The 17955-nt window shown below is 40.9% G+C and overlaps 1 protein-coding gene across 10 annotated transcripts in view; it reads right to left on the reverse strand.

The window, feature by feature from the left end:
• Window positions 1–17955, reverse strand: part of rimbp2 (RIMS binding protein 2) — a 279113-nt gene that overhangs the window by 145514 nt on the left and 115644 nt on the right. The window lies entirely within an intron of this gene.

Genomic DNA, 17955 nt, shown 5'->3' on the forward strand with positions numbered 1-17955 from the left:
GAACTGACATCCAATATTTGACATAATCTATTCACAAATCCATTATCCTCTGCTGAAATAACATGGTAGTCATGGTCATTGGGCTTACTGTGAAATAACCTCGTCATATGCCTTTTATTCCCAGTACACACAAGCTGGTCACTTAGCATGGTTGACCAGCATACCAGCATCAAAACACAACATATCCTGGCTTTGCTGGTGATCTGCATATTAACCTCCATTGATGCTGACAGGCACACCAGCAACTAAAACACAACATATGCCGGTTTAGCTGCTCTAGGCTAGTATTTCTGGCATGGCAGCTACAAAACTGCAGCTTTTTAAACAAGTAGCTCACAAGAAAATGCCAAATAAAACCAAAAGAACTGAGAATTACTACTTGTAGTGCACAATTAGACAAATAAAGTCATTTTAATTCTAGTATAACAAAGCTAGCGACTTAAAAGTCTTATGTTAGGCCACTACCATGTCTGCTACAGTTGTAACATGACCCACTTTTCTTTGCCTTGTTTTGCACTACAAGCAATTCTCCGACATCCGAACTAGCATTTTTGTATGTATAGGCAGGGAAAGTGACCCAATCAGCAATTGACCCTGCAGTTGTGCTCAAAGTGTGGGTTAACAAATGAATTATAGGTGCTGCTCACCACATGCTATGCGGCATAACATGCTCTGTCACTTATATGTAAATATGTATATTTTTACACCCTTTATTTCTCCAAAACGGACAACGAATGTTGTCACATGGATGACGTCACCACCACTCACATCATCTGGTACCACAGCTAGGTAGTTCAACACGCACACGGCGTTCACAAAGTAGTGATGTCTTTAATTCTCCTGATCAACAAGATTCAATGCCATCTCTCATTTCCTCCATGCCAGAAATGTAAAACATACCCTCATTTTTGTCAGAGGTGTCACTGAGTACCACTTACTACCACTTCAGGTAGTAATGCAATAAAATGGTGTTCATCCTCACATCCTCACAAGGCCCAACAAGTATTTTACATTTACCTATTGCAAAATGACTGGCACTTCAAAATATTTTGAACATAACCAGGAGATGGTGTAAGTCTACATTGTCTCTCACGGTCAACCTGATACAGATACAGCAGTGAATAAAACAGTGCTTTAATTGAATGTGTACATTGTTCGCATATAAATAAATTACATCAACACAATTGTTGACTTTATTATTGTATTGGCATCATGGCTGAACAACATGGACAAATCTAACTAAACTACAGAATAGTTTCGACTGCAAATAGTGCCAACTTGTGAAGAATTTGTAGCCTTTGAAACAAGTTGCCATGAGCCTCAGTCTTAAAACAGTCAGGGTTTTCTGAGGAGCTTTTTCTATTTGTGTTTGCAGTCAGGCTACAAACAACAAACATATATGCACATGATTATATTCAATATAGGCCTGCGAAAAACAAGTAAACATAAATGTAGTTCCTTAAAGACTTCCTTATGACGATGCATGTTTGTTGTAACAGCTATGACTGTCTCCTACATTTCCTCTCATGGTCTATGCACTTTACAGACAACACAGACAGTGAGACCAGCCACTATTTGGGAGTTTGGTGACTGGGTTTGTAACTGAATGGCTTCAGCTTAATGTTCTCCATGTGGACAAGCAAGGTTCAAATCCAGCACAGGAAAGCACTTGTTGGGCACCAAACGCTGTTTACGTTACTTTGGTGCTACATATGGTAACATAACCTGTTCTGTCATGACAGTGTTGAGTTGATCATGATCATGAAGCCATGGTTGACATTTGAATCAAGTAAATCTCAAGCATTTTGATACAGGATCGGTGCAATCGCCCAAACTTTTTGGCATCGTATGGACATTTGGTCCCCAAAAAGATCTAAATACACACATTCACACCTATGATGTTACATACACATCTTGATTTGTTCCACTTCATCCTTCCTCATAAAAATAAGGCAGCAGCCTTGAATTCAAGGATCAGAAACTTGCTGCATGGCATGCAAGTGGCCTGTAAAGATACTGATAAATACACTGATTGATGGATTTAAGAGGGGGAGAGTTTCATCACATCCCTCCATCCATATTACATACTGGCTCAGCTCACACAAGCAGCTGAAATGATCCGTGTCGTGTGTGTGTGTGTGTGTGTGTGTGTGTGTGTGTGTCAGTGCAGGCTTGCTTAGCCCTCAGCACCACGTACAAGACTGATGAGTCTCCACTGTTAATGTCAGTCTCTAATTACAGCCCCCTATGTGACACACACACATATGTGCACATGTGCATGTGTGCTGTAATTTTCAACACTCCAACACTGTTCAATGCTGCATCAGCTAATGGTCAAAGTCTTTTTCCCGCTCTCTAGAGAAGCAGGTAAAGCCTGAGCGAGTGTAGGGGGGACTGTGTGTGGGAGTGTGTGTGGGAGGCTACAGATGGCTGTTCTGTCTGTAACAGTCTCTCAGACACACATGCACCCACAACATAAGCCGCCTGTGTGTGCAGTTAATGTGTATAGATGAGTGTTCAAATCCATCCTGATCACTGATATAGAAGGTGGGTGTCAAAAACTGAGCAAACCACAAACTGTAACCTCTATCTGTCACATCAGTAACATATGGTCAATCACACGCGTCATTTCAAGACTTTTCCCCACCACTTACTAAAAGAAGTTCTGAGTCAACAGCTTTTCTGTTCTGCTCTTAAAAGTGAATTCAGATAACGAAATGGTTAAGATAGAAACCAGAATCTGCTAGAAACCAGATGCCTAAAGAATGTAATGCCACTAAAAAGCTAGCTGAAACTGCAAGAAATGGTTGTGAATACACTGCCTGATGCCTGAGACATTGTTTTATGATTGCTTTGGCCTAAAAGCACAAAAAGTAAAAAAAACATTTTTTAGACTCCCACTACTGGTGGTTGGATTGTGTAGTGGGTAACACCTCTGCCTTCTATGCTGTAGACTGGGGTTCAAGCACCCTACACTATACCAATAAGAGTCCTTGGACCAGATTCCTGACACCACCTTTGCCTACCTGTGTAAATTGATCAATTTGTAAGTGGTTCTGGATAAGAGCGTCAGCCAAATGCTGTAAAATGTAAATTAAGAAAAAAATGTAACCACCATCAACACTACATACAGAAACACCACCACTGTAAAGACAATTTGTGTTTCTCTACAGTGAACAATTTCACATCAAACTAATTGCAGATCAGTGATTAAAACAGGTAAAATCTGAAAACAAATGATGGAATTTCTCTTTATGTAAAGGTTAATGCATTAAAATGATTGTCTCTGGTAATCCACTGCATGATACAGAAAGAGATTACATTGGAAAGCGATGGAGTCTTCCTTTAGTGAGAGTAAATTCCATGTAGTATCCAGTAAATCAAGCATATATAACTGTATAGGTGATTAATGGACAGATGGATGGATGGAAGGATAGCAGTACAGATGGATCAATAGGTGGTTGGACAGATGAATGGATGGGCAGATGGATTGATGAATCACTGGATGAACAGATAAATGGATGGACAGATGGATGAATGGATGGTTGGACAGAAGAATGGTTGAACTGTTGGCTGGATGGATGGATGAATGGATGGCTGGATGGACGGGTGACTGGATGGCTGAAGAGATGAATGGATGGACAGATGGATGGACAAATCATCAGATGGATGAATCAATGGATGTATGGACGGACAGACGGACAGAGGGATGGATGTATATGTGGGAGTATGCACGAATGGATGCATGGACCAATGACTGGATGGATGTCTGGATGGATGGATAGACAGACAGATGGACGGGTGAACGGATTGATGGACGGATGGATGGGTGGAAAGATGAATGGATTAATGGATGGAAGTGTCAAATAAATAAACGAGTAGTCGGATGATTCGATGACAGATTCAAATACTAGCTACAAGAACTACTTCTCATAAACATGTACTAAACTGAGGAAATTATTACTAACTGTGGTAGATATGAAGAGTGTGTACCACTCCTACACATGAGCTCCTGCCAAAGAGGATCTAGGTAACAGTCATGAGTCAGTATCAGTGCACACATCTGGTCTATTTCCAAAGGGAACAGCCTTCTGTAATAGACTCAACCAGATATGTCACTGAATTGCTTGTAGCGTGTCATAACATAAAGTAAGGTATGTTCCATGGTAACAACAGTATTTCCAAAAAAAGTTGGGGCACTGTGCCGAATGTACATTCAAATACCATGCAATGATATGCAAATCATTTAAACCATATTTTTAAAGGAAAATACTACAAAGGCAATATATCAAATGTTGAAACTGAGAAATGTTACTGTTTTTTTCATTTAATGCCAAGAACACATTCCAAGTTGGGACGGGAGCATGTTCACCACTTCATCAATTCTTCTTTTAACAACTTTTTATAAGAGTTTGTAAACTGAGGAGTCTTGCTCTGCTGTAGTTTTGAAAGTGAAATGTTTTCCCATTCTTGCTTGATATAGGATTTCAGCTGCTCAACAGTTCAGGGTCTCTGTTGTCGTATTTTTCATTTCATAATGCACCAAATGTTATGAGTGGGTGACAAGTCTGGACTGCAGACAGGCCAGTTTAGCACCCGGACTCCTTTAATAGGGAGGAATGCTGTTGTAATACATGCAGATTGTGATATTGACAATGGCACTGTCTTGCTGAAATCTGGATGGCAGCATGTGTTGCCAAAACATGTATATATCGTTCAGTATTAATTACTAAGTGACCTCAGGATCCGTCAGAAGTACACATCAACAATGCCATGTGCACTAATTCACCGTCACATGATCATGGAAACTGGCTTTTCGACTGTGCAATGATAACAAGCTGAGTGGTCTTTAGCCCGGAGGAAACAGAGTCCATGATTTCCAAAAAGAATTTCAAATGTTGATTCGTCAGACCACAGGACACTTTTCCACTTCCCCTTAGTCCATCTTAAATGAGCTCAGGCCCAGAGAAGGTGGCAGCATTTCTGGATCCTTTTTATACATGATTTCTTCTTTAAGTTTTAACTTGCATTTGTGGATGCAGCGACAAACTGTGCTCATAGACGGTATTTTTCAGAAGTGTTTCTGAGCCCATGCAGTGATTTCCATTACAGAATCATGTCTGTTTTTAATGTATTGCCGTCTGAGGGCCCAAAGATCACAGCCAGCCAATACAGGCTTTTGGTCTTGTCCCTTGCATACAGAGATTTCTCCAGATTCTCTGAATCTTTTAATGACATTATGTACCGTAGATGATGAAGAGCTAAAGTTCCTTGCTATTTTATGTTGAGAAATGTTTTTTTTTATGTTAATGTTAACACATTTATGTTGTTTGCTTATGCAGTCTTTCACAGAGTGGTGAACCCCTCTTCATCTGTACTTCTGAAAGACTCCGCCCCTCTGAGATGCTCTCAGATGTACTCAGTGATGTTAATGTTTTTTTGTTTTTTTTAGAATTAAACAACATTACCAGCCTTTTGTTGCCCGTCCCAACTTTTTTGGAATATTTTTGGAAAATGGGCACATATTTCTCAGTTTCAACATTTGATATGTTGTCTTTATACTATTTTCAATTAAACACAGGATTGAAATGATCTGCACATCATTGCATTTTGTTTTTATTTACATTTTGCACAGCGTCCCAACTTTTTTGGAAATGGGGTTGTACTTCTACACCAGATAACTTATACAACACTGTATCACTTCCCCACTGCTTATTCTACTTCAGTCTGCATTGCTTTGATAGTGAAACTCAGTGAGGAGACCACTGTGAAAAGTAGAGTGGAAGATTATCATCATAATCACTTCATTGAGTAAAACCACCACCCCTAGTTCAGGGCTGAATGAACCAGGCTCTGTGAGCCCATTTCAACTCAGCATGTTGCAAACAGAACTCAAAAGATCACAGAGTTCATTCATAGCGCATGATTCATATTTCAAACTCTAGTCACAAAGTGTGGCACGGACTGTTTTTTAATCCACAGTCGGAGTTATTTCTGGAAATAAAGCCAGAAATAACAGTGACTAAAGCATGCTGTAATTTTCTATGGTGAACTGTAATTATTAGAGCTAAGTTCTCAGTTCAGGACATACACATAAAAAAACCCACATTTATGATAATGTGGTTTGTATAGTGTAGTGGATAACACCACTGCCTTCTATGCTGTAGACTGGGTTCAATCCCCCACCTGGGTAAACACCCTACACTATACCAATAAGAGTCCTTGGGCAAGACTCCTAACACCACCTTTGCCTACCTGTGTAAAATAGTCAAATTGTAAGTCGTTCTGGATAAGAGTGTCAGCCAAATACCGTAATATGTAAAATAATGCAAATTTCTGCCCCAATAGGATTTCAAATAGTATATTAGCACTACATGAGAGGCAGGTCAGAATCACGCAAGTCCTCCATTCAACCATGTGCTGATCAGTAAGATGTTCTAACACTGTTTTAAAAATACTGGGGAAGAACAGATGCAACCCTTTCAATAGTGAATGCAAACTAAATGCAGATATAAATTAGGAATACATTAATACATGTATTAATACATGTAGGAATACATTAACAGCTAATACATTCATTATGCAATTACATACCAAAACCCCAGCAATAACTCTAGACTTGTAAAGGTTAACTGCTGTAGTATTTTACTGTAGTTTAGGGCTGTGCAGCTGTCTTTAGAGCAGATTTACAGTATTTAATATTGATTGGCTTGAATTGTTTGGTGGTATGGGTCCCTGGCGTGCCGCCGTGTGGTGGCTTTAGAGCTGTTATAGAGGTTTGTACTATGTGATGTTATGTTCCCTGCTACAACACACAGTTACAGGGCCTGGCACATGTCGTACTGGTGTTTAATGGCTGTTGTGGTGCTTTGGGTTGTTTGTGACATGCAGCTAAGCTCCACAATGAATATTTAACTCACACATAGCCCCTCCGGTACCCCAACAACCATTCATCTTAAAGCAAAGCGAGGCTGCTCAGTTACAGCCCCAAAACCACCCCATTCAGAATCGGACAGACTGGGCCGAGCCACACTATGTCACTACTACACAGAGAGAGAGAGAGAGAGAGAGAGAGAGGGAGAGGGAGAGGGAGAGAGGGAGACAGAGAAATAAGGACCTTTTCAACCTAAGCAATGTTTTATAGAAACATCACAAAAAGGCTTGGCTCGATTTGTCTTCCTTTCTTTTAATTTTGTGATCCTCTTTGATTCTCTACAGCCTAGACCAGGGGTGTCAAACTCAACCACTAAAAGGAGTCACATTAAAACAATCTAATAAAATCCAAGGGCCAGAGAAAAAAATGTTTTTTTTTATTTCATTTTCAGTTAAAATTGTGCTTTAACCTGAACCGACCACTGTTTATTCAAAAACCTTAGCAGTAAAAAACAGACAGCAGTAGTAACTTTCAAATATGACAAGAATATTTTAAATATTCCAAATTGAATCATCCCTAAGAGTCTTTTAAACCTACCTTTATGGTTGAACTAGACACCTGGCCTCCCTTATTTTCTGCACGTTCATTAAGACTCTGAGCTGAGTTGACGTTAAGCGTTTATAGTGGTTAAACTGCAGCTGAAATGTGGTTATTGTGTTTGGTGATATGACTGGTGTAGAATTACATAGAATTGTGTAGAACTGAGGTGTAACCACTGTCTCATAGATTGTTGTTGGGGTAAAAGTGTCAGAGCGCATTACGTTGCAGTGCATGCTGGGGAATGTAGTGCAATGCATTGTGAAACTGGCCAATTTTAACAGAAAATCTTTATACTTTTGCGGCCAGACACATGTTGCCTTATGTCTGACACATGGGGCCAAGATGAAGACATTCGAAACCAGTCCACATCTCAGACAACACCGAATGTAAGCGACTTTTATTATGGGCAAATCCAGCGTCATGGTCAAAACGGTCCAGGTTCATATAGCCGACATGAAGAGCAGGAGGGTATAAACATAAAACAGCATAAACATAAAACAACCAGCACTCAAACAGAACAATGCAACAGTACAATCAAACAAAGACCAGCACTAGACTAAGTAAAACCCAGGGCTTAAATACAAGAGGGCTAACGAGGGTTCACAAGACACAGGTGGAAAACAGGTACAAACAATCAAGGGCGGAGACAAGAAACAAGGGGCAGAACCGGGAGGAAACCAAACAAAGAAGCACATGGACGATAAAAAGTAAACAGAAAAGCACATGGAGGAGTGGGAGGAGCCAATCGTGACACAATCAATTTCTGTTCAAATTTTTTCCACTCCTCGCTTCTCCATTGTTCACGCTACAGATGTTGGAAACAAAAGCATAGATACTTTCCATGCATTGGATTATGGCTGTACAGTATGGTCAAAACAATATTGTCATACTGATACATATTGCAACTGTGATATAATTTACAGCAGGTGATATAATGAACACATAGGTCATGATTAAAGATGGATCAAAGTTATATCGTACACTCGGTCAGATCACATGAATGCATGCAAATTTATTCAAGGCATAATAAAAAATGTAACTGATTAGAGGACTCATTTGCATATCACAGCCTTCTGCAATATCAATATCAATATATAATGAAATAATTACTACAATTGGACTCGCGGAGGGCTGTGGCATCACTGGGGAGTAAAATCATGGTCTCCCAATAATAGAACCAACACTTTAATTGCCCAACTTAAAACACCTAATTGCTAAAATCCACTACTTTATTACTATTATTAATGTAATTAACATTATTACAATAGTACGTTATACATTTAAGGCTTAATCTTCCTAAAATCCTTTTAAGGATTACCTTAAGGTAACAGTGTTATGTAAGGTAACACTGCAGCCTCTCAGTATTCAGCAGGTGAGCCTAGCAACCTAGCAACCATCGCCATGGACATGACTCAGCTGTAACCTGAACGGCAGGTGTTGAACTGGCTGTTTAGAGCAGATAACGGAGGATCGGTGATAAAGGACGGGTCACTAAAACTAGGGCATCGTATTACCACCTCAAACAGAGCCACAGAGAGGCTCACCCACTGTCCGGCACACACACGCAGGACTGTGTATGTATGGAAGGAAATCACTTAATAGAGCAAATATGCTAACAGAGCTGATAGCACGACTCAATTACAGCATGATGATATTACAACAGGAAGAAAGTAATAGACCTTTGACCAATCTATTCAACTCTCACACGATCGCACACAGCCTCTCTGTGTCACAGCCGTGTCCGGCCACAAACTAACCCCACCCCCCAACTCAGCACTTGGCTGCTAACGATCAGAATACACGCACACACACGGCTGCTATCAGAGATCACGGCTGCTATCAGAGATCACTGGAAAAGGCCTAAAGAACTTCGTTACATCAGAGAGACGTGACATATACACATATACATGATAAGGCTGTAATGATTTTAACACAGATTTCAATCAGATTTTAAACAGTGCACTGAAATTTAAAACCACATCGTCGATGCTCCCCTCAGCATCTTCTGAGCTTCTCTCATTTACCGTCTTTCATCTAAACCAGGTGTTCTCAACGTTTTCCACCTCAAGTTTCATTTACTTATTACTAGAAAGTATTACTAGAAAGTAGAGGATCCACAAAAAATAGTTTTTGCTTAAAAAATAAACTTTTTGGGGCTCCCGAGTGGCACAACCACCTAAGCGCTGGCCCTGTCATCAGGACCGCAAGTTCGATCCCTGGTGATGCTACAGACAGCTGTAGCCGGGAGTCCTAGAGAGCGCAATTGGCCTCGCTCTCTCTGGGTGGGTAGGATGGCCTCCGCCTTCCCCCCCATCACTCAATGCGATGCTAGCCTGCGCAGGCGTCTGTTAGCTGAATGGCAGTTTCACAGGTCTCAGGGAAAGCCTGTGTTGGCCTGCACCCTCCTAGCGTTGGTAGTATTGTGTGATTGTGAGAGTCCTAACTAGCGGGTGGAACAGAAGATGTCAAAATTAGGGAGAAAATCATGAAGAAGAAAAAAAAAAATCTTTTTTTTTTTTTTACATTTTCAACACAGTGATGTTTAGGTGCCGCTATATGTGACATGCATCACTGAACATAAAATAACTGAACATAAAACAACAGAACCTACTTTTATACATGACATCAGGCAGAATGGTGGCAAATTGAGTGGAATTTGTCTACAGCACATTTTTTTTTCCACCAGTCACTCACAAACAGATGAAGTTGCTTGAAAATACTTTGTACTTCAGGATTATTATTAAACCAATATTTATCTTTACTAATGCTTATGACCACTATGGACCACTGGCTCCCCCTCTGCATTGGTCCGAAGACCACTGGCGGATGCTTTGTGGCCCAAACCTGATATGATTCAACCCTTGAGCATTTTCCCTCCGAATGTCATTGGATTACCTGAATTTCACAGTTGTCAAGCAGTCGAAATATGAATTTCGCTACAAGCAAACCAGCACTGCTGTGCACCGAACTGACATCATAAAACTGACCTCCCCAAAATACTCCAAACCAACCAGCAGGTTGGCACTTTTAGACTACAGTTAGAGTAGCTGGTGTCAGTATGTAGCAGTGTTAAAGTTCAATGGTAGACTTTTTTTCACGCAAGCTCGCCGGAGCAGTAGCTTGCTATTAGCACGGATGTAGCAATGTTCATATTTCAACTTCTAAACGACCTCCTAATTCAGAGGATCCAGTGACAGTGAGTTGTGAAGTGTACACAAGACCAAACGTATCGAGTTTGGGTCATTTTTGTTTACCACAAGGCATGATAGCATCAATTGCTGAAATTCCCATTCATTTCTTTCATAGAGAAAACCAGCTTAGAGCTCCTGAAATGGGCACAATGTTAACTACAGACTGACGCACAACTTTAGAGGCCTATAATCAAGACTAGGCATCTGACTGCAGCCTATCAGGACAAAGTGGGCAGGAATGGGTGTGGCTTATGTTCCAAACATATCCAAGCTCAAATGGCTGGGCTTTTTTTTTGAGACAGTTGCTAAATCTGAAAGCAGATGTGGAGAAAATAGTAATAGCATGTGAGTTAAAACTCACAGTATATACATAATATCAAGGTCCAGTAAAAGTTATGGTTGTAGTATACGGTCATCTCCAAAGAGCAATTAAGGTAGTAATAAAGTCCAAAGCCATGGTGTCTATAGCAGATTAGCTCAGGCTCTTTGTATGAAAGCTGAGTAATAACACAGAAAATATGATAAACAGAATAGCAACTTGAGAATAGTATCCAATATGCAGACACATCATAAGATAAACATGACTTACTGTATATGACAATATTCAATCAATATGATAAATTACACTGGCATGATAAACAACTACATGTTTCATAAAAAAGCATAGAAAAAGAAGATGCATCTCAAAAACAGCGACTTTACAGGAGAAGTCAAAAACAATCCGAACCTTTAATTAAAGTTAATGTTAAGTGGTTTTACTCCAAGTGATTTTGGAGCATTTCTATCAGTCCATCCATCGTAAAATGTTCACACAGCGTAAAGAGCCGGCACGGTGTTCTAATGATGCAGAAAAAGAAAAATCGACAACAATTAAGATGCAGGTTTTTTTGGACAGCGAAGAAAGAGAACCTGATCAGTCTTCGTTGGAGTTTGTTTGGATTTGATGCTGCACAGTACGTGAAATGGTGAGTAAAAGTCGTGCCCAGAGTTTTTGATGGCTATTTTTAAATATAGCACTACCAGTGAATCTGCATCACAATATTGTGATGTAAAAATGTCTCTAAGCATCAAGATATTATATTTTTTGCCAAATATCGCCACACAGCAGTACTGACTACACAAACATTAATACACACATATCCCGATGTGTATAGCTCAGAGTGCTGTATTGATCCATACACTACTACACACACACACACACACACACACACAGAGCAGCAAATCTGCCATCTCTACCTCACCACTTCACACAAGCATAAAAAAACAGAAATCACAAGCAGTTCACTACTCAAACAGAGCATGAATGAATGAACATAGCTAAAGACAGAAAGAGAAAGAAGCGCAGAAAAAAGGGAGAGAAAAGGAGAAAAGCAGGATTTACCGCCTAAATCCCTCTGTTCAGCAGCATGCCGGATAGTATGAGAATGAATGAGCATGCCTTCACTCTTTTTTTTTTTTTTGTGCTCTGTGCTGTTCATTGCGTATGTGCAGCGTCACACACACACACACACACACACACACACACACACACACACACACACACACACACACACACACACACACACATTTTTCCATGCACCATCAGTCTCCCAGCACACGGGTATAAGAATCAGCTCTGACTCATCTCTGCCTTTGTTCAGAACGCAGAGCGAAGTCCAAACAGCCTTATTTTCCAAAGATTTTCACGCAGCAGACTGAGACTGCTTTCCTCAGGTAGCCTAACATCACCCAGCTCCTGTAGCGTCCATCCTAGGTGCACCCAGTAGTGTGGAGGTCTGATGTATTTTCACTATGAAACAGAACAGAGAGGACTCTCCACAGTAGGTGTGAAGGACATCAGGGATGAGCCCTCTGACTCACTTCGATTTCTGAGAAACTGTAAGAATTCAGGATCTGATCTGGTTAACTGTGGAGAGGGAAATAAAACAAATGGGAAGGATTTTCTGAATTACGAGGTTGTTACTGAGTCAAAATATGAATATTTTGATTCCTTAACGATGGACAAAATATGAAATGAGGGACTCCCAAGTGGCACAACCGTCTAAGCGTTGGCCCTGTCATCAGGAGATTGCTATTCCTGGTGATGCTACTGCTGTCTGTGGCCAGGATACAGCACAACTGGCTTCACTCTCTGGGTGGGTAGGATAGCCCCCCATGTCAGTGCAGGCACCTGGAAGCTGACATAACGGAACGTAACTGAAAGATAGCCTCCTCAGCACTTTGACCTGTTGGTCATACCGACCCAGTGCAGCACGCGGTTCAACGTCAGCGCAGCAGCGTAAAACTTTGGGAGAGTCTGTTCAACATAAATGATGAACTAACCTAACTTTGTGTAAATAGAGCTCAATATAGAAATATGTCCACATATGCAGTCGAGACTGACGCGGCTTTTTTCTGAATTTCTACAAACACCATTTCATTTTATAGTAAATGAGTTTGGGCTGGTTTATGTTTATGAACAGACGCCTACAGATCAACATAGTAAAGGAGCTCATCTGTGATCCTGAGTTTAAAGCCAGTTTTTATTCAATTTAAACTTGGAACTAAGACGTCAGCGTCACTAATTAATGACGTTCTATTAAAAGACTGGTTTACCAAGAGAGACGCTGGAGGACTTTCACCTGAAATGAGTTCATGAAGCCAGTCTGGTTATAAAAATGATAACAGGACCAGATCAGAGCCAGAATTACTCTTTTAGTACTTTTACTTTATACTTAAGTACATTTGAAGGTAAATACTTTAGTACTTTTACTCAAGTGGAGGTCTAAAGGGAGGAACTTCTACTTTTACTGGAGGAATATTTCACCTCTCTACTTTAACTCAAGCACTTGGTTTGTGTACTTCATCCAGCACTGTTAGCGGTTCTGTTGGCCTTCTTAGTCACGCCCTTAACTACACAGCCCTGGCAACATCCACATTCAGATGCACACGTTTCAGAGTAGAAAAGCCTAATAGAACATATTTACTTAAAAATAAATGCAAAGCCATCACATTTCACTGAATTGTTAGTCTGTCTTCTCACAATAAAATGGAAGGAATATCCAAATAGAATTCGAACACTAGTAGCTAACAGCCAGATCAGCTGGAGCCTGTACTGTAATCAGTCTCTCCTAACAGAACTAACTGCCTGTGTGTTTCTTTGCCGAGTTGAACGACTGCCCATCCTGTGGGTCTGATGCTGTTACTTCATCTGCCCTGATTGGGTGCCCATTGCTTGCCAGCCTTCTGGACAGGTTTGACCACCATGGAGCTTCCTGCTGTACCTCTATGTACAAACATAACCTGCATGAACTGACCCTCCTGATGATGCAGCTGCACATCTATCGAACTGTTTAATCATAGACACGGCTTCTCCTGCTTATCTTACACTAATGGATAAACCTCATTCTCTACTCTTATTGCTCTTGTGTAATTGTTTTGCTGTCCAGTGTCGACCAGAGGAGGATGGGTTCCCTTTTTGAGTCTTGGTTCCTCTAAAGGTTTCTTCCTCTTGTTCTTAGGGAGTTTTTCCTTGCTCCTATCACCACTGGCGACACTCATAGGGTCTTGGACCTGGATTTTACTTTAAAGTTGCTTTGTGACCAAGCCTGTTATAAAAATGTGCTATATAAATCAACTTCGGCTTGACTTTGGCTACTGTCTTGTGTAATCGATGTATCCGTTGGGCGATGAAATCAGACAGTATTAAATCAGACAGGTCAATTTGTCCTGAGGTCCACTTTTACATGACCATGTTCCAACCTCTCTTTATGCCTTGGAATTAAACAGGCTGTTTTTGCTTAGTGTCATTAAGCTCTATTCCTACTCCTGGCAACCATATGTGCAGTGTTTTCATCTTCCGTTTGAGTCTTCAGGCTTCTTAATGGCTTGCTTATGATCCCTCTGATTGGATCCACTGTTCTTCTGTCCTCTTCCTCTTTTATTTTCAACTGTTTCAAGAATAACTGTTGTTTCCAGTGTATTGGTTCTTCTCATAATATGTCCAAAATAATGGCTTCAGTTTGGTTACCTGGGCTTCGAGGGAGGGGTGAGGCTTGATTTGGTCAAGCGTCCCTTTGTTCCGTTTCTTTGCTGTCATACGTCTTCACCAGCACCGAAGCTCAAAGACATCAATATTTTGCAGCTTTATTGCCCTGCATCCACGCCTAGAACCACATCGTGAGAAAAGACCACATCGTGGGCAGTCCTGATCTTTCTTTGTAGAGACACGTCATCAACCAGGGTATTTTAATATATTTGGACTTGATTTTGATCTGAATTTACGTGACCAAAAAATGTGTTTTAAAAATGTGTTTTATGGTCACATATATCGCTGCATGCTTACTGTTTACTGCTGAAAGCCAAAAATCTCAAACGCTCTTTGTGTTATTTTATAAAAATAATCTTTACAGTGCAGATCACCGATCTCAGAAGAGACACCCTGTGTTTATAGTTTCCAGATTTGGGGAAAAACGGGTCGACTTTCAGTAGAAACACAAACTGAGTTCAGCTTCTTTTATTATAAGGGTTTAAAATGACGTCACCATGTCACCTCATAACCTCACACGACGCCCAGCTTCTGAATGGAGCTTATGAAATCTGAAAGTTATGAAGAACATAACGAAGTGCGTTTTGGAGCCACCGGTGGTCTGAAGGAGTTGAAGAGGTTAAATGTGAAGATCTTTTCTTGTTTTACCGAATGCAAATCTGTCTCGTATTTCTTGACCGCGGGTTCTTTGTTGTTGAAAACTAATCCACATGTGTGTGGGATCATCAGAATATCAAGGCTTACCGATGTATAGCAAACAGGTTAAACAGGCATGGTGGTAGTGGGCAATCCCTTTCAAGCTCCTGTGCCAAGGTTATTCGTTCATTTTCTGTTATGACTGTGGCTTGTTAACCAGTGTTTAGCTTCCTCATTACAACAATGAGACGCTTGAGGATACCATAATTTTACATGGTCGACACAATCAAAAGCTTTGCAGTGGCAACAAAACAGGCTGACTTCATCCCTGACTTCTTCAGTTATCCAGCGTACACCAGCAATGGTTTCTCTCGTTTGTCTGCTTCCCCTGAATCCTTCTCGCACGTCTGGTCGCTCTCTTTTGATGTGACGTTCTAGTTTGTGTTGAATGATATTGAGCATAGTTTATCTAGTATGTGATATAAGGAAAATTATGCAATCATTCACCTGTCAATTGTTTTAAGGTTTTCTTTCTTTGGTACAGGGACACAAATTTGTTGTAGACATAATTTGGTCAGCACTTGAACTGAACCCTCTTTCACAATCTTGAAATATGTCCACTGCATTGTTATCAATTCCTGTGGCTTCCGTTTTGGACAATGATCTCAGAGCCTATGTCTATGTAAAACATCTCTGTTCTGATTGGCTGCTCGGTACTGTGCCTCATTCAGAAAGCAATGAGGGGTTAAATCCTACAAATTAAGTATGAACGGTCGGAGCTAAACTGTTCACAGTCGAATCGATGTAATTGCTTTGGTTTTTTTTATGACAAAAACACGAGTGTCATTTCGATATATGGACTGTATGAACATGGTATGTTTTGAAACTTTAACAATATTAAAGTTAAAACATTGATAAAACATTGAAACTGACCACTGATAATGGCGTAGAACAAACTGTGCATCAACAGATGGGTGGAGCTACAGGAGAGGGCTTTTCCACTGAAGCGGTAAGGGAGTGTATATTGTGAAAGTCTCACTGAGCGTATTCTTTGGTTATTGCTGAGTTGCTGCGCTGTTGCTCTCTTCCTAAGCTGCCCAGAGATAAATTCAAAGCAGAGGAATTCCACAGAGAGACCATCACTGACCGTAATAGAGGACAGGTGCTCCTCACAGTGCACTAAACACTCAACTAGACCTGGCACACACACACACCCCTGCAGCACACAGTGCACCGTATCCACTGAGAGAGTCCTTTATATCCACTGCCAAACTATACTGAGAGGTTTGTTATAATACAGAGGAAAGAGCATGGAGCACAGAACACAGAGTACAGTGCACAGAGCTTAAAACACAGAGCACAGAGTACAGAGCACAGTGCACAGAGTACAGAGTGTAGAGCACAGAGTACAGTGCACAGAGCTTAAAATATAGAGCACAGAGCACAGAGTATAGTGTACAGTGTACAGAGCTTTACATACAGAGTGCAGAGCACAGTGCACAGAGTACAGTGCACAAAGCTTAAAATACAGAGCACAGAGCTTAAAATATAGAGCACAGAATAGAGAGCAGTGTACAGAGCACAGAGTACAGTGCACAGAGCACAGAGTACAGAGTACAGTGCACAGAGCACAGAGTACAGTGCACAGAGCACAGAGTACAGTGCACAGAGCACAGAGCACAGAGTACAGTGCACAGAGCAGAGAGCACAGAGTACAGTGCACAGAGCACAGAGTACAGTGCACAGAGCACAGAGCACAGAATACAGTGCACAGAGCACAGAGCACAGAGTACAGTGCACAGAGCACAGAGTACAGTGCACAGAGCACAGAGTACAGTGCACAGAGCACACAGCACAGAGTACAGTGCACAGAGTACAGTGCACAGAGCTTAAAACATAGATCACAGAGTTTACAGCACAGTGCACAGAGAAAGAAAGAAGGAAAGCAAGAATCAAAGAAAGAGACAAAAAACAAAGACAGAGATTGACAGACAAAAAACAAAAACAAACAGAAACACAGAGAAGAAGAAAGACAGAAGAAAGACAAAACTGAAAAGTCTGAAAAGAAAGATGAGACTGACAGACAGACTTAAGAAAGAAAGAAAGAAAGAAAGAAAGTTAGAGGGACAATAAGGATGTAAAGGTAAGGACTGAAGGGAGCTGAGAGAAACTGAGCTAAACATGCTCTTCATTCTTTTTCTTTCATAGTGTGGTTTCTTTAGTAGCGATGCTGTGAAGGTGGAGGAACAAACTCTTCGGTGACGCTCGTCTCTTGCATATAAAGATGTTTATTAGCATTGAGAGGTCGAAGTCACAGACAAGCCTTCGCGAATCAGCTTGGAGAGAAGAGCCAAATTCCTCTCTGACATACGTTCCCAACTCAGGGCTTTTATATGTTTGTGTGGACATATAGCCCACATCTGGTTTCTATTAAGATAGCCTCTGCAATGTATGGGTCTTCTTCAAGCAAAATACCTTTCCTCCATAATGGCCCTGATCACCTAATACCATATATGGCTTGTTTACATTCAGGGGGCCTCTTTCCTGTCCAATGGACCCTGGATCTCAAATCCACTAGTACCTTGAGATCCTGCTCCCATTTCAGTCTGGGGCCCACAGGATGAACT

This window comes from Pygocentrus nattereri, chromosome 29 (assembly GCF_015220715.1).
Source record: "Pygocentrus nattereri isolate fPygNat1 chromosome 29, fPygNat1.pri, whole genome shotgun sequence".
NCBI lineage: Eukaryota > Metazoa > Chordata > Actinopteri > Characiformes > Serrasalmidae > Pygocentrus > Pygocentrus nattereri.